Source organism: Panthera onca, chromosome A2 (genome assembly GCF_046562875.1).
Source record: "Panthera onca isolate mPanOnc1 chromosome A2, mPanOnc1 haplotype 2, whole genome shotgun sequence".
NCBI lineage: Eukaryota > Metazoa > Chordata > Mammalia > Carnivora > Felidae > Panthera > Panthera onca.
The window spans coordinates 38,828,301-38,850,298 of record NC_138340.1 but is presented as its reverse complement, the minus strand read 5'-3'; the positions used below and the strand labels follow the sequence as shown (position 1 = coordinate 38,850,298).

The following is a 21,998-nucleotide window of genomic DNA, read 5'->3' as shown; positions in this document are numbered from 1 at the left end:
CTGGGAAGCTGTTTATTTTGATTCTTCTACCTGGATTGGAGAGACTGTCTGAATGTCAGGGATGGTGGTTGCCTCCAAATGCCCTCCTGACCCCCTGTCAGCACATTATTGCCTTGGAAGAGAAGTCTGTTTAGTGTGCGTGTTCTGTCTTGCCTCTGTGCTGTGTACGTCATCCATGTTGGATGGGTGAGTTGCTATATGGGTCCCTCAGTGTGGTAACATCATCTCCCTACAGTACCATACGTGATGAAATAATCATGCTTAGTAAATGACAATGTTTACCTTACTCTGGTACCACAGCCTTGACTGTTTTGTCATTGTTTTTTAACTTCCTCGACTTGGGCATGAATTTAAAAGATGATTTGAGGGTATGTGGGGATATTATTTGGTTTAACAAAGAATTTGGTCTCTATGTTTTTATTCCTTTAAGTAATTTGTGATTAACCTCAAAGGCCTGTGGTAAGATGGCTTTTGTTTCTAGTTGGAATATGGCGACACAGAAATCTCTTAGAAGAGAGATTTGGCCCAACTGTAGTGGAACTTCATGTTTCATCCCACAGAGTGAGTCTCGTAAACAGCGCTTTAAAATCCTTCTTCGAGACCGTCGGTTTCCTCAAAAAAAATCCCCCCCCCCCCTTAACTCTTTTGTGATATTTTCTTTTTTTTCCAGTAATGGAGGACTTTTCCTTTTTACACTTTTAAGCTGCTATCTTTTTCTTAATTGTGAAGCAGGCAAAACTCATCCCAGAGAACAAGTCTCAGAAGAATTGCACTTGATACTGTGACCCAGTTGGTTTCTTCATTCTTTGAAAAGTTGTTTTATTGCCCCTTCCCCCCACTGCAGTATTGTATACTGATTATTTAACCGTAACTTGTCACAGGCGATATAGGTCCTGTTAACAAGCTCTGATGTCCTCACGCATAGCTTCCCATGGAAGGTTACTGCTGGGGAAACTGAGGCTTGGGCTGTCTCCTTCCTTTTTCTACGGGACCTGCCATTGTAGTTTTTCCTTGTTAGTAACATCATCACTATGAATGTTGTTTTTGTTCTCATCCGATGGAGAGGCTTGCTCACAAACAAGGCATCTCAAGCTTTTTTTGAACAGATACATAGGGATTGTGTCTCTAGTGAAAGTGAAATAATGTAATTTGTTTTATCACCTTGAGTTGTTGACCATGGATTGTCAAAAATACGTTTTGAAATTTAAAAGTGTGAAAAACAAGTGTGCTGGCTATCAAAAGAGCTCTCCCCTCAAAGTAAACATATTTATAGAGCAAGACTCAAAACAAAATAGTTGATCGTGATAAGGCCAGCCAATGAAAAGAAAGTAAACATGTTTACCACAAAAGCCTTATAAAGAGCCCAGATGGCATCTAGCTCTCTGTTCACTTGACTGTTCTTCCAGAGAGCTACTGAGGTTCCCCTGGGCCTTGGGGACAGAGACACCATTTGTCCTACCAGCGGGATACCCACCTTGTACAAGCTCTACTTACTTAGCTTAGCCTAATTTGCCAGTGGGAATGGAACGTTAGTATTTTGAGCCATCGAAATGAACCAGCTGGGGAAGGTATTTGTGAAATTGAGCCTGGAGTTCCTGTGATTCTTAAGTAGAAACTTGTCACAGGTTGGATGCCAAGTTGGCTTATGGGGAGTCTTCCTGGCTCCCTGAAAGGGCCTCAGATTAATGCCACATGTAATGACCTTCTGCCCCGGATACTATAGTGTAGGCATTGAGGATATAAAACATGAATCACGCCTAGCCCCGCCTCACCCAGTGGATTTTGGCGAAGGAACCAAATAGCTTGAATAAGAAGTCGGTAGAAAAGACAAGGGCATCCTGAGTGATGCAGGGCATTTTGGGGTACTGAGTACCATGGAGAGTGAGTGGTAGATGATGTAAAAGAGAGGAACTTGAGAGAGGGGATGCTGGATGAGGTAGTGGTGGCTTGCCTCAGTACAGTCCAGGAGCAAGTTCAACAGAAATGACCTGCTGAGAGGTGGCTCAGTGGGAGGTTGTGAGTGGATTTTCAGATTTCAAGGTCTTAGAGGTGGAGCACTTCTGAAGGATGGGAAGATCCAAGTTTTGGCCATGCCCTTAAGTATAGAGGAAATGGCAATGTGGTTCATTAGCATTTAATGAGCCCTTACTGAATGTGGGCAAACATTATCCCAATTTTCAGGTGCAACTTGACCGGAGTTGCGCTAGTCAGTGGCAGAGCTAGAATGGGGCTTAGGCAGCCTTTCCACTGCCCATGCTTCCAGCTACTGCGCTGTACTGTTTCTCGGAGGGCTTGGAATCTTTTAAGGTAGGGAAGTTCAGATAACGAGGTGTATGTTCACTCATTCAACAGATTTTTTTTTTTTTTTTTGAGTGCCTTATTTGTACCAGGCCTTATGTAAGCATTAGCCAGGCTGTTGGAAGGACCATCTTCATGGCTATTGAGGTTGATAGAAGTGGCCACACCGGATGGATCTAGACACAAGTTGTGAACCAGATACTAAAATACCTGAAACGATATAGAAGAGTGTCCTTGATATTCAGAAGTGAAAGCCATATGGCTGTGCTGGGAACAATGGTTCCCTCTCATGTGATCATCGAAAGAAGGGTTTGGAAGGTTGAAGGAATCATGGTGGAGAGAGACCATGGTTTTTTTCCTTGGAGGTAGATGATAGGCAAGGTGGGCTGTTAGCAGGGCAATAACTTGGTTCTAAGAAAGGGAATTGGTTGCTGGAAGTCAAGGGATGTTGACTGAATGGCTTTCTTCTTGAAGGAAGAAGGAAAGTTTTGAGATTTTTCATGATGTTGGTAATGGAGGGTGGTGGGAAGAGGTGAGCATTGGAGCCAAGGTGAAGTTTCTTTAATACAGAAATGGGATTTGGGGATGATTGTAAGGCAGCAGGATAATGGTGCTTTTTATTCTCTAAGAAGGGGTTCCATTTAAATCACTTATTTTTCATAGCAGCATGTAGACATAAGTTAGGTTACTTATTGAGGAGATAGGGAGAAGGGACAGACAAATGCAACAGGAAGACAAGACTCCAGGTTTTAAGGAGAATGTTAAGATTTTTAGTAAAGGAAGATCAATAAACAAACAAGCACAAAAGGTTTCTGGTAGAGCCTCAGTGAACTAGAAAAGTAATTACATGGAAACCATATTCCCCATGCGTTCTAATTAACCTAGTGGGTTTACTTAAAAGCTTGTTTTTGAGCATAAATATCAAAAAGTCCTCTGATGAGTTGAAAGAAATCTTGCTAGTGAAAGTTAAGCAAGAGAAGAGTGGTTAGCTCTAGAGAATTTAAGTGAAGTGAAGTCAGGTGGGCTTGCTGAAGCCAAGAACGTTCGTGTGGTTGACTCTTTTGGTTAAATTTGGTTGACCGTTTTTACTAGAACTTTAGAACTTAGCTCTTCCGACAGAAGCTTATTTAGGGTACATTTGAGGTGATTATTATTTTAAAAGCAGAAGTATTATTTCTTCTTCTTTTCTAAGCCTTATTAGTTGAGGCAGATTGGCATTTTATTTGTGAACTGACAACACACACTTTTTTTTTTTTTTTTTTTTTTTTTTTTTTTTGCAGCCGGTGTGCTTTTTGAACTGGGTTCAGCATTGTCAGAAAGTTATTCACGGGAGTTGATGATGGAGCCTGCTCCACCCACTTCTGTTCCCTTTCTATTTTGGTGCCATTTGCAACAAAAGAAATGAAGTTAATAAATTAGAGAAGGATTGAAGCTCTCACAAATGCTCTCCTTCCCATCAGGTTGTGTAACCGATGAGACAGAGTGGGCCCACTCTTTCTGTAGCACATGGGACCTGAAGGAACATCCGTGTAAATCACAGGAGATGGCCTTGACCTTGGGGCTCCAGGTCTTTTGACCAATCTGATACAGCTGCATTAAAAAGCCTATAAATATATACATTTGTGGGTGTGTACATTCATGTGTGCATTTGTGTGTGTGTATACTTCATACATACATGTATATTTGTATTTACATGTATATGTGTATACACGCTTATATCCTGTGGCCATGTAAAATACCAGATTTAGCCTTCCAAAGCCAAAGGAGGTCCAATGGACAGCATGTTGAATTTGAGTTTTGTGTCAGGGCCCCCATGGGAAAAAAGATGGCTTTTATCTCTCCTTGGGCCTGGGAAGGACAAGGGAAGGGCAGGTAGTGGTTGTGGGAAGGTGGAGACTATATGGAGGGGGCTGGGAGACATCACCTTTCATAGAGGGACTCAGCCAATCTGCATTTCCCTGGAGGGAAGGGAGCCTGGGCAACGGATGCCCCATCTTCCCTGTCCTCCTAAGATGAGAAGTCCCTTGGTTGTATCCAGCTGGAAGCCAGAGGACACGGGTATCTAGTGGTGCAGCCCTCCAGGGCACAGAGCGAGGTGGGGGGGATGATGGGCAGAGCATCTGGAGAGGCACATGGAAAACCATGTACTGTGTTTTGTTCTGTGAACTTCCTCGAGCTTGACCCTGCCATACTCACTCAGATAACCCGTGGGAGAGGTCAAAGTGGCCAACGATTTCCCAGGTGTTCAGGATGACGAGGATATATCTAACGTCTGAGAGTGGTGGCATTGGAAGTGTGGTGCCTACACCAATTGCACCAGCATCACTTGGGAGCTTTCTAGAAATTCTCAGGACCTAAACCTGGACCTATTGAATTAGCCCCTCTGGTGGACGGGCCCAGCAGTCTCTGTTTTATTAGCCTTCCTGGGGATCCCGGTGCTTGTTCGAGATTGAGAACCACTGCTGGATGTGTTCAGGTGTTAGATGGGGGGCAGGTAATGCTAATTTGCTAAGATGGCCACTGTTAGCTTGCTTGGAAATGCCAGGGAGGGGAACGTGTTGTCTGTATCAACCCAGGACAGACTTCCTGTCCTCCTTTTGTAGGATGTTTCTGAGGATGCCACAGAAATGGAATAATGCATTGCATTTAGGCCGGGGGTGCTAATACCCAGAGCAGTTCATGCCTTTAATTTTCAAGTTGCCCTCAGCCATACAAGGAAGTACCAGGCCAAGCCCTAGACTTTTGGAGGTTGTTTTTGAAAAACAGATGCAAATACAGCCTGTGCGGTTGTTGTGTTCCCGGTGCCTGGCAGTGTTTGGTAAACAACTTGATTGCTAGGTCTTGGCCTCAGGGAACCACAGCTGCTCTCTCCAGCTCCCCGCAGACTTTTGTACTGAGCAAGGATTGCTTCAGGGAAAAATAAACAGGGGAGAACAAAACAAGTAAACATCACGGTTGTTTTGTGGCTGCCTCTACCTGTTTTCCTGGAGCTGTTTTGCAACCACAGGCCCTGGGCTTTGGTTCCTTAAAAAAGAAAAAAAAAAACAAAAAGCAAAAAAACAAGGCAAGACCCCGCGGCATCCCAGGCTTCTTTCTCTGTGGTCAGACTGTGGAGGGGCCACGGGACCTGGAAAATCTGGGTGGGGGCCCTTGCAAGAATATATGCAATTTTAAATATGGAAATTGAAGGGGAGAAGGCTTTGTTCTTTCTGATGACCCCCAAGATGACAATCTGGTTTTTCAAATCTCTAGGAAAACAGATTGAATATGGCACGATTAATGTTTCAGCTCTTCTAGGCTTTTCTCTAAAATAAGTTAATGGGCTTTTAATTTATTGCAGCTCCTGATTGGTAGGGTTGAGACTGGGTTGCTGCCCCCCCCCCCCCCCCCCAACTCCCCTCAAGGTGCTCTCTCCCGGGCCCTAAGGAAGAGGAAGGCTACAAAGTCCTTTTGGTGTATCAGCCTCGGGCTCAGCCCCCTGCTGGCTGAATTCCTGACCCTAAAGTGGTGGAGAGCATTGCAGCGCCCCTCAGAGTGGAGGGACCCATCTCCATCGGAATTACCTGGGTGTCTGGTCGAAATGTAGATTCCTGGGACCTGAATCTCTGGACTGGAGGTGGGGGGGGGGGGCAGGAGTATGCAATTCAAGCTGGTGCCCCAGTTGCACACTCAGGTTTGCAGAACAAGGCCTTGGTGATTGATACCGCCACAGTGTAAATAAGTGAGCTGGGGTAGGGAGCCTGTGATGTGTTGCCAGACTTTTGAATTTATTTTAAGAAATTTTTTATTTTTGAGACATGCACATCATTTTGATGCACTTACTTTTTTTTTTAAGTTTATTTATTTTGAGAGAAAGAGAGGGAGAGTCTGTGTGTGTAAGTGGGGGGGGGGGGGAGAGGGGGCAGAGAGAGAGGGAGAGAGAAAAATCCCAAGCAGGCTCCCTGTGTGGGGCTCAAACTCACAAATCCGTGAGATCATGACCTGAGCCAAAATCAAGAGTCCACGCTTAATGGACTGAACCACCCAGTCACTCTGACGGATTTCCTTTTCATTGACTCACAAGTTCGTTATTTTGGCTCCCTCTTTCTAACTAAGTCAGAGAACCTTCTTCCCGAAATCATTTTCTTTTGGCCTAAATGATATACCTCTTTGTGAATGTCCTTCTAGAGAGATGGTGAACTTCTGTTTGTCTGAAAAGATCTTTATTTTATCCTCATTTTTCAAAGAAATTTTTTTTCTGGCTATATAATTCTAGGTAGACAGTTTTTGCCTCTAGGCACTTTTCTGGGTAATTTATTTGGATGTCTGTCTTTGCTTCTGTTTTTTGTTGTTGTTGTTGCTTAAATTTTTAACTTTTTTTATTTCAATGGCTGTCCTTTTTAATTTCTGGAGTTCAGAATTTTGGTTAGAGTTATAGAGGTTGGTGGAGATGAAATTCAGTTCTGGGGCTTTTGGACTCTTAAAACGTATACAAACAAACCATAGTGGTACATGGTTTTTATTCTCATATATGTGGGGTAACTTGAATGGTTTAGGAAATCAAGCAGGACAACACTAACGGTCAGACCCTTAGAGCACAGTGTCCTAGCTGGAAACCTGCAGCTTTTCCGAGCATGAACGAAGAGGGAAGCTGCATGAACGAAGAGGAAAGCTACATGAACTCTTCCACCCCCCCCTTCCACCCCCCCCCCCCCCCCGTGCTGCTTTTGAGGGTGACTTGTCTCCTCCTACCCACCTCCAAGCCTCTGAATATGCTACTTTGGTTTTGTGGCATGCCTTTCCCACCTCACCTTCCTTTTCCTTCGAAAACTTGTTCAAGATAATTCCTCTAGAAAGCCTTTATCTACCCAGACACCTACTATGTTGTTTTGTGTTCGCTTGTACAGCTTCTTTGTGCTGCTGAATTTCTCTAGAAATCACTGACATGGAGTGACCTCAGCAGTCATTTGGTATAGGGGTTGCAAGTTCCTTCCTTCTCCTCTGCCCCTTCCCTTCCCTTCCCTTCCCTTCCCTTCCGTCTTTCTTTCTTTCTTGTTTGCTTTCTCTTTTCTTTCTCTCTTCTTTTTCTTTCGTTTTCTTTCTTCTTTATTTCTCTCATGCTGTTAAAAGATTAGCTACTATCTTTGAAAAATCCTGAAATTTTACAAAATGATAATGATTCCTGCCTTTGTTTGTACTCGTGGAAGTTCTTGAAGCCCTGGGCTTATGTTTCTTTGTGGCAATAATTGGCTTTGGTGTGCACCAGCTGCCCTCTTTAGCTGAAAAACTGCTCGTCTTCCAGGTTGCTACCTTCCCCATAGCTCCCTGTACCTTAACACACCTGGCCTATTTTGCTCTCTTGTCTCGTCCGCCTGGTCTCTGTGGGGTACAGTAGCTTTCCCTGTGTGAAGCAGGAAGCTCAGGGTCAGAAGGGCTAAGGATCTTCTACAAGACCTTGCAGCAAGCTTGAGTCAGAAGAGTGTCTACTACAAGGCAGGTGCTCAAATTGTTTGTAATAATGTATTGGCTGGAAAATACAGAGTTCTTGTGAGTGCAGTTCGTAGAGTCAACCCCTGATACAGTGTGATGTTGGGCAAGTTACTAAGACTCTGCCTCAGTTTTCTTATCTGTGGATTAAGATTATAACATTGTCTACCGGGAACTAAATTGTAAGAATAGAAGTAGATGCAATAATTGTTGTCAAACACTTAAAACAATATCCAGCACATAGTGAATTTCCGGTCAATAGCCCTTATTTTTGTGTAGGATGTTGAAGAATGACTTCTTTCGATGGTTGATTCATTTGTTGAGCTGGTAAATCTGTATTGAATGCCTGCTGTGAGCCAGGCGTTTTTCTGAAGTTTTGAAGTACAGTGATAAATACGACAGAGATGCTCCCTTATCTTGTGGAGCTCATATTCAAGCGGGGAAAACAAGCGAATACGTGAGAAAAAAGTTTCTAGGTTATGACAGAAGCTCTGGAGAAAGCGAATAGAGTGATATCACTGAGAGTCGCTGGGGATCTAGCCTATGTAGGTAGGCAGGACAGCCTTCTTGCAGCGGCCTTTGCCCCTAAGATCCAGTGATCCAGAGAAAGCCATTTGTGTAAGGAGTAGGCTCATGGCATGGCATTCAGCATGGAAAAGCAAGGGCTCCAGTCCTGAGGTGGAAGAACATAGCTTGCTTGGGGTGGAAGGAAGGCCACTGTGCCTGTGTTGTAGCTGAAGATTGGGTTGGTGGCTGGAGGTGTCAGAGAAGTAGGAAGTGACCAATTTGCAGGGCCTTGTAGGCCACAGAAGGATGTTTGGTTTTTATCCTAACGATGGCAAACAACCTCAGCCCATCTCTTTTTGCTGTGTGACTCCAAGTTATGCTTATACACGCAAAAGTTCGAGAAACAGTCATGTGTAATACATTTGGCAGATTTCCCTCGTAGTTGGAACTGTACTCCCTGGAGAGAAATGGAAGCCTTCCATGGGCACCCAGGGGATGCTGTCAGCCACCCAGGGTGGCAGCTCACCAGGGCTGGGCACTAGTGCCAGGGTGAGAATTCTGTGCATGTGCGAAGAAAGCCCTCTCTGCCTGTAGCACATCTTCAGTGTTGATGGCAGATCGATGTAACAGTGATACGCGATAAAACTCTTTTTAATCAGGAATCCGAAAGGAGAAGCTAATAGCTTAGCTTGTTCAGAATAAATATACTTTATTAAAACAAAACAAAACAAAAAAAACAAGAAAGCTAAGCAATAGAAGGGACTTGGGGAGCATCAGTTACTGCCCCGATCTTTGCACATGAGGAAGCTGGCATCCTGAGATAGTAAATAGCTTTCCTGGGGCCACACAACGGGTGACAATATCAGGTTCAGAATTCAGGCTTCTCCACTTTGAGGCCTGTATATTACATAGTACGTTCTGTCTTGATGGAGATACCTCCCAGAGGTTTGCTCCTTCAGTAACTCCTGTGCATTTAAAAAATTATTTTGGAGGAGAAGTGTTCATTATTATTTAAAAATAATTTAAAAAAAAGAGGGGGGGGGTGCTAGGTGGTTCATTCGGTTGAGTGTCCGACTTTGGCTTAGGTCATGATCTCACAGTTGATGAGTTCGAGCCCCGCATCAGGCTCTGTGCTGACAGCTCAGAGCCTGGAGCCTGCTTTGGATTGTGTGTCTCCCTCTTTCTCTGCCCCTCCCCTACTCATGCTCTGCCTGTCTCTCAAAAATAAATAAACATTACATTTTTTTAAATTATCATTATTTAAATTTCCATGTTTTTTCATCCTCTAGGAAAGATAATTACTTAATAGGAAATGGCACACTTATCCATGTAATATTTGAGTTAAAACACCTTATTGTTAGCTAAGCACTCTATAATGGGACATGATATTTTTGTAATGCTAAAATATGTAAAATATTTTGCACCGAATCTAAGATAAACAAAACATTTCAGTGTATGTGTTGAAGTAATGGGTAGATGTATCTTTCACAACAGTATTTCCGGTTCATATTTTACAACATCACATTTGATATATTGATCTACCCTCATTTTAAAGGTGTTTTCCCCTACCTCTAGATTCTATGTCTGCCTTGCTGTTTTTAAGTTTAAGGAAGTGGTGGTTTTAGAAGCTACATCTTAGTTATGTGTAAAAAATATTTTTGTATTGCAGTGTCCCAGGACCTTTTGCTGACAATTCCAGTTTCCAGACGGAACATTTGGGCAATGGTGAAGGCTTCCAGCCCTTCTCTGATTTGCTGCCAACCATGAACGGGTGGATGTGATGCTTGCTGGCCGAAAGGGTAAGTGAACTTTTATGATTATTTGTGTGAAAATTCACAAGACAAAAAAGTGGCCGCAGGGGTCACACACAGTGCAGGAAATTGATAGAAGTCCTAAGTTCATCATAACAATTGCATACTGAGGGTGAGAGATTCTCATTTTGAAAGAAGGGAGCAACTCGTGATATTTTTTTCTGCTGTAACCCTCTTGAATAACCCCTGCAGTGATCTGAGGATTTATCAAAGGCATAACAGGACACAGGAGAACTTATTTGTGTGTGTGTGTGTGTGTGTGTGTGTGTGTGTGTGTGTGTGTTCATACTGTGAAGGGTGGGCTATCTAAATTATGAACCACATGCATAATTAAAAGAATAATTACTTTTTTGGTCCTATCATAACTCAGCAAAAAAATGAGCCACCGTGGTATAAAAGTATAATGACCTCATCTTGGGTTTTAGAGGAAATTTAAGGCTGATTTGTTCATTAGGAAGGTCTCATCCCAAGCTTTCCACATGATAAGGGCTCTTAAGAAAGATACTGGACTCTCAAAGATATTCAGAAAGATGAGCATTTTTTTCAATCATTGTTCACCTCACTAAGATACTAATTGTAGTTTTTAAGGGAGGTCAGAAGAGACATGATGATCGTTTCCTCTTACATGTTTTTTCTGTATTTGATGGACTGTACCATGTTCCTCAGCAACCAGTGGCTCTTTTATAGTAATGAAGGAACGATTGTGACTTGCCTTTACAGAGAAAATAATTGGTTGAGGCCAGGTGTTGTGGATAAAAACTCTGACATCATTCACTGGTAGCTTTTTCATAGGAAGAGGTCACCTTTATGGGGAACCATCTCATTTCAAGTTTTGTATTCAGTGATTTAGTGATAAGAACCATTGGTGTAAACTCCATCTTGTTTGTCTTAGTGTGACTGTATTTGAAACAGGTTCTTTTTAATGGAGGGAAGTGTAGTGAAGGAGAAAGAGAATTTTATTGGAATTTGGGAGACCTAATAGTTATCTGATATGGGACAGGTTAGTCTCTATTGTGATTTTCTTGCTTTGCTTTGCTTTGCTTTGCTTTGCTCCTTCTTTCTTTCTTTCTTTCTTTCTTTCTTTCTTTCTTTCTTTCTTTTCAAGTTTATTTATTTAGTTTTGAGAGGGGGGAGAGGCAAAGAGAAAGGGAATCCCAAGCAGTTCCCATGATCAGCGCATAGCCTGAAGTGGGGCTCGATTCCACAAACATGAGATCATGACCTGAACCTAAATCAAGAGTTATACGCTTACCTGATTGAGCCACCCAGGTACCCCTGATTTTCTACATTTAAAATAAAGCACATAGGTTAGAGCATCCTATTTGTCAGTGCTGCCAAGGCCTTAGAAGATGTCAATTTAAATGCCCTCATTTAACATTAATTTTTAATGTTTATTTATTTTTGAGAGAGAGAGTACGAGGAGGGGAGGGGCAGAGACAGAGGGAGACACAGAATCCAAAGCAGGCTGCAGGCTCCAAGCTGTCAGCAGAGAGCCCGACGTGGAGCTCAAACTCAGGAACTGTGAGATCATGACCTGAGCCAAAGTCAGATGTTCAACCAACTGAGCCACCCAGGTGCCCCCAAAAGCCCTCATTTTATAGATGGAATAGCTGAAGCCCTTAGAGTCTAATTGAGCTGTCTAAATCCCTGGGCTTGGTCAGAACTGGAGCCTACTTCCTTTTGTCCTCAGTGATTTTTTTCTTGTTTATTCTGGTATAGAGGTTGAGACATCTAGCCAGTTGAGTAAAATTTCTCTGATAAGTGTCTCCTTAAGACATTGTTATACATTTAGTTATTTGGGACAGATAGTAAAAGATTTTACAGTTAGAGACCAATGTGACCTTCTCAGTTCACCGATTAAAAAAAAAAAAGCCCTAGTGAAGTAACTAAGGCAATTATTACTGACCAGGTGATCCTCAAAGAGCCTGGGAGCTCTAAAATTCACTTCCACGTAGGCTAGTTTGGTACTGTATTCTGCTGGAGTTTCAGATTGAGGAAAAACAGTCTTTTACCTTCCTGACATCCCTTCTTTAATTGGCAAGAAATAAGGCCAACTGTAAATGGGAACACATAAGGTAAGGGTGTCCACAGTGAGGAGAAATGGTTAGTGGAGTTGTGGAATTTAGAGCAGATCAAGGTCCTCCATCATCTTCCTGGGTGGTCTTGGGGAAGTCCTTTGATTTCTCACCTATGAAGTTCCTCTGAGGGCTTTCCACTGCTAAATAGCTGTGATAGACTTCTGTGGATGGTCTGCAGACTAGTGAGCAGATAGCATGCATTATAAAAAATTGTATCTTTTAGGATCCAGGTAGAGTTGAGACCAAAGCCAGGGTCTGTCTCATACACACATGAGAATTCATAGAAGTGGTTGGAATTCTGAAGGCACTGAAATAGTAACAAACTCAGGTTTGAGAATACCTGTCATCTCTGTCGTCAGTATTGGGAAAGTGACTCAATCTCACTATCATAAAATTGATGTATGAAATTAAACAAAACCACATGAATGGATTAAAGAGTGGGTTCATTTTATTGATTAATTTCATTGGGTGAGGCCTGCTATTTGAAAAATCATTCTGAAGAACTATAATGAAAATGATCTCTCTTCTGAATTGATAAAATTGAATACCAGTTTTTTTTTTTTATTAAGGAAGTGCTTTATATTCATCAGATTGTAATAAACTGCCCTTCACTATGTTTTTAGTAGAAAATAGAAGTACCTCAAATCTGATGAGCTGGGGCATGTGTTCCGATTTTCTGTCCTTCTATTCTTTGTCAAAGCCCACCTCCAAGGTTTGCCAAAAGACTAATTCTTTTCCTCCGTGATGCAGTAACCTGACTTTGCATGCACTCTGTATCTGATAGTCCTTTCACTGTCAAAAATGTATCCACTGTCATGTGGCTTTTTAGGACATTACAGTTTATTGAGTAACCAAAAGAAGCACCAATTCATTGTTAACTGCTCATAATTTGGAGTCTTTAGGCTCGAAATAAACTCCAGTTCTGAGTGCAGTGTTTCATGGTAAATGTCCTCATGGTAGAACAGGGTCACAGTCACAGGCATAGGCAGCCAGAACAACAAATGGCTACTCACCTGCAAGGCAGTGAAACCATCTGAGAAAAGGTTTGTGCAAAGAGATCATTACAGCAAACGTTTAAGGTAACAAAATGGGCGGTGTACTCACTTTATGCCGGTGATAACCATGCCTGCATAATAAATTTCCTTAGGTGCAAGATAGAGAAAAGGAAGGCTGAGTGCTTGAGGTCTCTCTTCGTGATGTAGTTCTTTAATGCCACCATTCACCAGCAGGGAATGAGTTGGCTCCTGTTTCCCTGGCGTGAAGCTGAAGTTGATATGGATACCTATCTGATGCACATCACGAGACTCCACGAGTGAAGAGTGGCTGAGTCTGCTGCATATTTAATAGGCAGTTAGCCACAGTGTTATTAATAAATGTGATAATAACAGTCTGGATTTGCATAGAGTTTTCCTGAGAAGAGTTGAGTAGAGGTGGTGAATTGCTGGCTTGTTATTCAGTCTGTGCCTTGGCATTGCCCACTCTCTAGTAGTAAATTGTGTTTTGCTGGGGGATCTGCTGTAAGAATGTAGCACCAGGTGACATTGTTTTGTCGCCAATTGTTTTTCCTTACTTGCCCACAGTTACTTATTTGATCTCTCTCATAATGACATTCCTAGTTATAAGCTATTTGGATGAAGGAAAAACACGGGAAATAATTCTTCTCACTTAAGACTTGAGAATGGGCTATGTTTTGGCCGGGAGTTCCTTGCCTTTGTATAAAACTTGAGAATGTGTATTTTTTTTCATCGGTTTTGGGGTGCGGTGGTGGTGGTGGTGCAGCTTCCAGGAAGAGGTGGGGGCAGGTAGCAGGTGTTTTGGGACAGGAAAGCTGTCTGATGGGCTCCCCTTCTGAGCCGCGTTGTGCTGGAACCTGTCAGTGGGCAAAGCCACTTTGTTGTGTTTAAACTTCCAGGCCCTGAAATTTTGAGTTTGAAAAGTAATTTTAGCAATTTAATAAACTACGTAATATGTTTTATAAGCTGGAGCGAATGATCTTAAGTATTTTGGTCTCTTTCATAACACAATGAACCTAATATTGGTAAAAATACAGATCTTCACTCACGACATAAAGAGTGGCTAGATTTAATAAGCAGTTATGAGTGCTGGCAGCTGCCTATCAGATTGTATAACTTGGGCTCCAGCATGCGAAGACAGTGTCAACTTACATTTTATCTCCGAAGTATTTTCGAGGTGTTTATTTTGCCTTTCTCTCCAGTCTCTAACCTAATAGAGGTAATGTAATTGGCTGAATATTTTCCACACAGCTAATTGGCTAGGGGCCAAGGTGGAAACCATTGTCTGGCTTGATGAAGATCAGAAATTAACATGACATTTACGTGGAGGTAATGGAATATATTAGTAATGTAGTCATTCAGGATGGTGAGAGCGAGAGTGTCCATCCTTTCCCTGCCCATAAGCAGCACGACGAGTTCTGAGGATGATGAAGGAACGTCCAGTCCCCATCCCACCCCCATCTCTCTGTACTTCACAGCAGTGGCCAGCCAACACCTGTGTCAAATTTACTTTTCAGTTTTTCAGACAGAACTGTAAGACAAACTAATGAATTATTCCCTTTGTCAATTAAAAAAGAAAATCCACTACTATTGTAAGATGAAATTCCAATTAGAAGTTTGCATTTAATTCAGAAGCTATAACATTGTTTTAATGAATTCTGTTGGAGGTGACAGTTTATGTGAGATAAATTTATATGGTGTAGGTAGATATAAATTCATTGGATAATGTTAAACATGTTACTTCATATATATTAGCTGTGAAATTTATTTCTTCTCTAGTTATGTCCCCAAGGAGGTAGAGTCAGAAGGAAAAAACATATCTTCAAAGAAAGGGTCCTTTCTGTCCTTTCAGATCCTTGCTCGAAAACAGCCTTTTCTCACTATTATTAAAAAAAAAAATCTGTTAAATTTCTGCATTAACTGAATTTATGATTCTTAGTGTATGCTATTTATAAAATTGAATATAGGTTTTATGATATAGGAAATTAGTCTAGGAATGAGAATATGATCCAATTTTGTAATAAAGGTAATCTGCATTTATATTGCAGAGATTTTCCATTCCTCTCTAAGCCCCTTATGGGATTATACACACATTTTTCTGGACATACAAATTCACTATAGAGTAAACTTTTAATGGATTGGGCAGGCTTTTGTTCACATGACATCTACACAAAAGCATCAAACCCTTGCCTAAATCAAAGGTGGTGAACATTCTTGACACATTTTGGATCTTACATTTCCCCTACCGCTGCCCCTTCCTGTGTCCTTGACAGACATCACTAATTGATCACATTCTCCCTTCTGATGAGTGCTGATTAGACCTCAGAGTTTCTGCACCTGAATTCCTAGAGGCAAGCTTATACATTGACCACTGGCATGAGTATCAGCAAAATAATGTCAGTCCGGTGGCTTTTGACCAGTCTTTATGGTTTTCCTTTGTTTACCCAGTACTTACTCTAATATCTGGCATCCAGCGGTGAAACACTATATGCTTGTTATATTAATGAGAAAATCTCACACACCACAGTTTTAGCAGTTATCTGGTTGTGTAACAGTTGGGCTTTTGGCACGTGTCTGCCACGATTGTGTGATGTGAAGTATTCGTTTTTCTACCTTTCATCTGGTTTTGTTGTTAACTATGTGAAACATTATAGTTTTGTAGTTTTTTTTTTTTTTTTCATTCTTTAGCTTTGGAAAAGATAAAAAAGAGACCATTCTCACCCTCTTGTTACCTGTGCATCAACTGAGGCTCAAGCCTAGAAGGAAGTGGTGGGGTAAGAATGAAACCCAGACTCTCACTCTCCAAGTGCAGTTTCTTTCTCAAAGGGAGGAGCACACACATGTACCAGGTGCTGACCGGTGCAGGGCAAGTGCCTTGCAGTTTCCTTTTGCATATTAATCTTGGTTTTTATCAATACCCTGAAGCAGGCTGTACCAGGGAGGAAGGCATTCAACTATTATATTTCAAATGATATCTTCTGTGATGTAAAATTCTAGGAACTTAAATTACACTGCGTGTTGTTTTTCAACAATAATCTATTTTCTGTTAACTTGGTTCAAGTAATGCACAGAGACTGAAAGAAGGAAATTTCCACTTAGTCTCTATGCAGTGCAGGCTGCTGAGGTGCCCTGTTGAGAATTGCCATCGTTTTAATTCGTTCTTAAAGAAAAATGAGCAATTAGTGCATTTAAGCACCATTTAGTTAATGTACATTTTAATTTCATCGCAGCATATTGTTTGATTATTTGTGTGGTCTTGGTCCTAGTAAGCAGAGTTCCGGAAAGTGATTGTAGATGAACATGTGAATTGTTAACCTCTTGTCGTGTGTTGATGGGGGAGTACGGTCGGCCTTAATCAAGGATGACAACATCAGTGGGGCCCATCCTGGTCTGCTCTGATGGCGACGCTTGGATTTTCGGTGCACGCTGTTCCGTGCATCCCCAACCACTTGATTGGAATAGGTCCTGAGACGAAATCTCGTTCATGCCTCTTTGTGTTCCGCGAGATTTATTAACGTTCGTGACAAAGAATTACAGCAGCCATTCATGGGGCGTTAGTTGTTCTAGAGTGGTTTGGATATTCCATGAGTTATTTCGTTCAAACAGCATCACCGTCTTCTGGATGTTACCCTTTTCGGTTTTCTTGTTGAGAAGACAGAAACCCAGTGCCTAGGTCGGTCACCTGCTCCGGATCACAGAGCAAGTTTTATAAGTGAGGTTTACCTTAAGTTGTGCCACTTTCCAAGCCTGTGTCTTCACCACAAGGGCCTGCTGCCTCTTCGTCTCTGAATAGATTCTGTGGTTCCTCAAGGCCCTTTTATTTGATTCAGGCAGGGAAGATTTTGTGGCTTGTAGTTGTCTTTGTGGAAGAAATTGGAATCCAACTCATTTAAAACTGCAGCTTAATATACAAACAGGATTTTTATAGAACCAGTGATATAAAAGGAAATAGCTTCTTCCAAAAATTTTTTTTTTCAGAAATATTCCTTACCTACTGGCCTTTTCCTCAGTCTAAAATCTCCCAGAATCATGCGGGTAGGCTCAGTGTTGTGTGCCTCCTTGAGTTCTCTCCTAAGTAAAGATGCTCCTGGTAGTGGCAGCTCGTGGGGTCCCTTACGTTGGAGGAAGTGAGTTTTTTCCCTTGATTCGGTATGAACAGACTACATAGGAGCAGCAGTCCAGTTCCTCCTGAGAATGGGTGCGGGAAGGGAGAACCTTGGCTGCTGGAATTTTGTGCCCAGGGCGAGAGCCAGGCGTTGGAAAGGTCAAGCGTTGCTGCCTTGACAGATTGCTTAGGCCCTTTGTCTGTGGCCTACAGGGATGCCTGCCCTTCCAGGATGGACGTGCCGGCTACATGGCCAGCACGCTAGCTCCCGGGATGCTCTGTGGACTTGTTTTTTTCACGACACCTGCATTCAGTTATTATCGAAAGGATTCCTCTCTCCATATTTTTTAAGAGGCGCCCGCTGGATTGTGTAGGGTGAAATGGCTTGTCATTTGTGATTTCCTTCACAAGTCTTCAGGAGTGAACAAATGGTGCAGCATCTTGATATTCTGGAATCTGGGTGATGGCTATCTGGGGCTCATTATACTCTTTACTTCTTTATGTATCTGACCACTCTTATAATAAAAGCAGTTGTATGTGGGCCGGGGTGAGGGGTTTGTCTGGCTCCTTACCTAGTCTGTCACTGGGTAGAACCAGGTCTCTGCCCCACTGTGCTCCACCCCACCTTGCCCAGCTCTCAGCTGTTGGTGTCATTTAAATGATATGGAGTCTTGGGGCAAGGAGATGCTAACCTAATCAGCCAAGAGTAAAGTAATTTTCTGGACAGTATAGATAAAATGACTTTACCTGACATATTTCTCTCTCATTCTCCCGTGGTCGGCGTTTGGAGGGGAGGAGATGGAACTTGAACTCAGGGCCCATCAGACTTTATTCTCCTTCACCTCTGAGTCCTTGGGGCCATGGTTTTCAAAGTGCGGTCCCTAAGGATGCCTGGGAAATGTGTTTAATACAGATTTCCACAACCTCGTATGGGTTCAGGGGAGCATGGTGTCTGAAGTAATGGTAGATAGCCCCAGGTCTCACTCATTCTCTGGCTGTGGCCACGTCATGTATCCTCCTCAAACCTCAGTTTCCTCATCTGTCAAATGGGGGCAATGGTAGCGTCTACCCTTTTGGCTGTAAAGTCCTTAATACAGTGCTTGGCCCCTTGCAAGCACTAGAAGTAGGTTACTTGGAACCCGTATTTTAACCTTTTTGAGACATTTGCAAACACACTGGTGTAACTGGGAATGTTAAGGATGTAGCAATTAATGCTCCAGGGGGCACTGTGTGGTGGGTATGATTTCAACCCTCTACGTCCTAGATGTGTTTTTTTGTAATTATTAAAAATATTTTAAAAATCAGTATTAGAATTTTTTACATAGATGTTGGAGAAAGAAGTCTGTCACCAAAGTGTATAAGAGTTGACAAGTGTAAATATGCAGTTAGACAGTTTCAAAAAACGTGTATTATTTACTGATCAATGTAGTGTCTCCTTTGGAGCCATTACACTCAGCATTTCCTGTCAATCTCGCCACGCTGGTATAATCAGACTATGGATATGCATATTAAAGTGCAAGAAAGTTATTGTGTATGTGTGGTGGCAGCTTTTTAATTGTTAATAATGTTGCAGCTTTAAAAAGGTATCGGGATCGTTTACTGTTAGGATGGTTAATAGCCCTCAGAATTGCATGAGAAATCAGGCGGCGGGAACACGTGTTACCGATCGGCTGGTGTCTGTGCCTCCAGCCAGTGCTGCAGGTACCAATGGAAGCTTTTATCTGATCTGGGTGCTGAGCACTTGGAGATTCCTTCTGCTTTTCTATTTTACTCCTGCTTTTTTTTTTGGTGGGGGGAGGGGGACTTGTACTCATGTAAGTGTGTGATGGCAAAAGGCTGGCATAACATCTTTGTCCCTATCAGGGATCAGCAAACTTTTTCTGATCACGGTAGTAAATATTTTAGCCTTTGGGCACCGCAGTCTGTTACCGCTACTGTCGTGCGAAAGCAGCCACAGACGACCGCGAATGGGTGGGCATGGCTGTGTTTCCAATAAAATTTATTGACAGACAGTGCAGTTTGAGTTTTGTAGAATTTCCACTTGACACGAAGTAGTAGCGTTAATTTTTTCCCAACCCTGCAAGAATGGCGAAACTGTTCTTAGCTCATGGGCGGCAGGTTCAGTTTGGCCCCAGGGCCTGTGGTTTGCCGAGCCCTAGTCTGAAGAAGATAGAGCACGAAGCCATGCTGGGGATTCACTTCTTTGTTCTTGTTCTCTGACACTTGAGCTCTTCGCTTTCTGATGAGATAATAATGTCTTCATTTTTGTACCCATCTCATCTGGAGAGAAGCTCTTCAATGTGATTGGATTATTTATTGATTGAGGGTGAGAGGTCTGTGTGGGGGGGGTCTCCCTCCTCCTTCCTGTATTTAAAAGAAGAGAAATATAAACTGGAAGTAAAAGTGAGGCCACGGGTAAAAGATGAAGTGATAGGGAAGACAGGTCAAGGAAGAAAAGTAGACCTTGAAAGTGACGTGACCTCCATGTCTCTTCAGTGCCAAGCACTTTCTGAGGTGGGTCATAGATCCCCCAGCAGAACTGAAGAGGAGACGCACGTGAACATTCTCAAGAATCTGAGAGTTAGGTAGGACTTTTAATATGTATTACACGTTCAGTACATAGCCAAAACTCTTAACTCGTGCGTCAGGTCTGGGGTGTCCGCAAATACTCCTTCAATGCAACGTTTAATAAAATTGAGACATTTAAGGAAAAATACGAAAATTATTACACAGGTGGTTCTTGGGGATGGCAGAACTCTGAGAGGTGCTACTGAATGATTAAAGTAGGACATTTTCTTCTAAATGTCCCTGACTTTGCAATGAGGGAAATGGAGACCAGGGCACATAGAACGTGTGTCTTTGATTTTCTGTAAATAAATCTCTAGAGGACAAGAATGATAAAAACGAAACAAAACAAACAAACAAACAAAAAAAAAACGAGTGAAAGCATCCGGGAAGGAAGACGTCTTAAATTAGGGTTCTCGTTCCATTTTGTGTCAAAGATTTTAATCTTTTATCTTGTAAGACAGGTGCGTGAGGGATGTCGGGACAGGGGTGAATGTGGACAAGAGTGAATTCGGGGAGTGGAGCATTTTAATAAAATGCAGGCCAGGTTATAACACAGCATTGAGTAAGGGAAAACAAATGTACCATCAGGGAAGAGAAATGAAAAGGAAGTTTTTCAGGAAGGGCACAGGAGAATAATCTAGAGGAATATTTTGTTATCATGTGTCACGATAAAACTGGCTGGGATGTGAAGGAAAGAAGTTTCTGATTTTCAGCATGCCATAACTTATTAACCAAGGTATTGTTTTTGCAGCTGGGGAATAAATATCTAGAAAAGATGAACCCCTAAGAAGCAAATATGTCTTTACAGAAATGTCCATTGTAATAGAAAATGTAGGAAGTGGCAGAGAGAATACAGCAAAGGTAGAATTGTGTTGAAAGCCTTGCAAAGGGTTGGTTAGTTAGTTTGTTTATTTAATGAAAAGTAAATGTATCCCATGATCCAGACCAAGACGTAGAACCTTTAATGTGTAATAAACAGCTAAATGTGGTGATTATGAACACAGGATGTTGGCCAGACAACTTGGGTTTGAATCCTGGCTCTGCTACCTACTCACAGTAGATTCTTGGGTAAGTTACACTGTTCTGTATCTCAGTTTCCCCACCTTTAAAATTTTTTTTTTTTTCAACGTTTTTTTTATTTATTTTTGGGACAGAGAGAGACAGAGCATGAACGGGGGAGGGGCAGAGAGAGAGGGAGACACAGAATCGGAAACAGGCTCCAGGCTCCGAGCCATCAGCCCAGAGCCTGACGCGGGGCTCGAACTCACGGACCGCGAGATCGTGACCTGGCTGAAGTCGGACGCTTAACCGACTGCGCCACCCAGGCGCCCCTCCCCACCTTTAAAATGTGAATGAGAACAGCACTGAACTGGAGCTACATAACAAAGTACGCATTACAAAAGAGTTGGCACATAGTAAACTTTCAGTAAATGATGTAGGTAGCTATTAGCCATAAACTATGCCCTACATTAAAAACAGAAGGTGCTTTTGGATTACTACAGCAATCTGCTATTATGTTTCTGTGGTGTCCCAGGATGCATATTTTATGCATTTTTGTATGTGTACCTCTGTGTCCTAGTGATATACATCATATACGTTCAAAGACTCGTAGACATTAAAAAAAAATTTGTTTTAAATGTTGTACTTATTTTTGAGTGTGGGAGTGTGAGCGGGGGAGGGACAGAGAGAGAGGGGAACGGAAGATCCGAAGCAGGCTCTGTGCTTAACAGCAGCGAGCCTGATGTGGGGCTCGAACTCACAAGCTGTGAGATCGTGGCCTGAGCCAATGTCGGGTGCTCAGCCGACAAAGCCACCCAGGCACCCGAAAGACTCCTAGATACTTGGTGTGCAAAGCAGTACTGAAGCCGATTGCTGTCCCCATGCATCTTGTGCCTCGGTCTTTGAGGCTGTGTTGCTGCTACACGAACATCCAGACTATCTGAGTAACTCTGGGACGCTCAACTTAACATCCTTTGGGAAGCTCATTTTATCTTTGACCAATCCTTAGGGCTAGGAAGTTCCTTCTTAAATTGCACTAAAATCTATGGCCCACAGGCTTGCCACTTAAATGTTTGCTTTGGTACCTCGAGATTCTACAAAACCCATCTCTTTTTTTTTTTTTTAGAATTTTAAACATGTTTTATTTATTTTT

The 21,998-nt window shown here is 42.3% G+C and overlaps 2 protein-coding genes across 7 annotated transcripts in view; both read left to right on the top strand.

Moving 5' to 3' along the window:
• EIF4E3 (eukaryotic translation initiation factor 4E family member 3) overlaps positions 1-10,054 on the top strand; it is a 224,931-nt gene extending 214,877 nt beyond the window's left edge. Inside the window, exon 8 of the mRNA XM_078442818.2 lies at positions 9,941-10,054. The gene's annotated coding sequence lies outside the window, so the exon portion shown is untranslated. The remainder of the gene's footprint in view (positions 1-9,940) is intronic.
• FOXP1 (forkhead box P1) overlaps positions 10,021-21,998 on the top strand; it is a 506,962-nt gene continuing 494,984 nt past the window's right edge. For 5 of the 6 annotated variants that reach the window (XM_060633758.3, XM_060633761.3, XM_060633756.3 and 2 more), the window contains exon 1: positions 10,055-10,070. The gene's annotated coding sequence lies outside the window, so the exon portion shown is untranslated. Of the gene's footprint in view, positions 10,071-21,998 lie in introns of all 6 variants that reach the window. The other variant, XM_060633752.3, reaches the window with a different exon arrangement.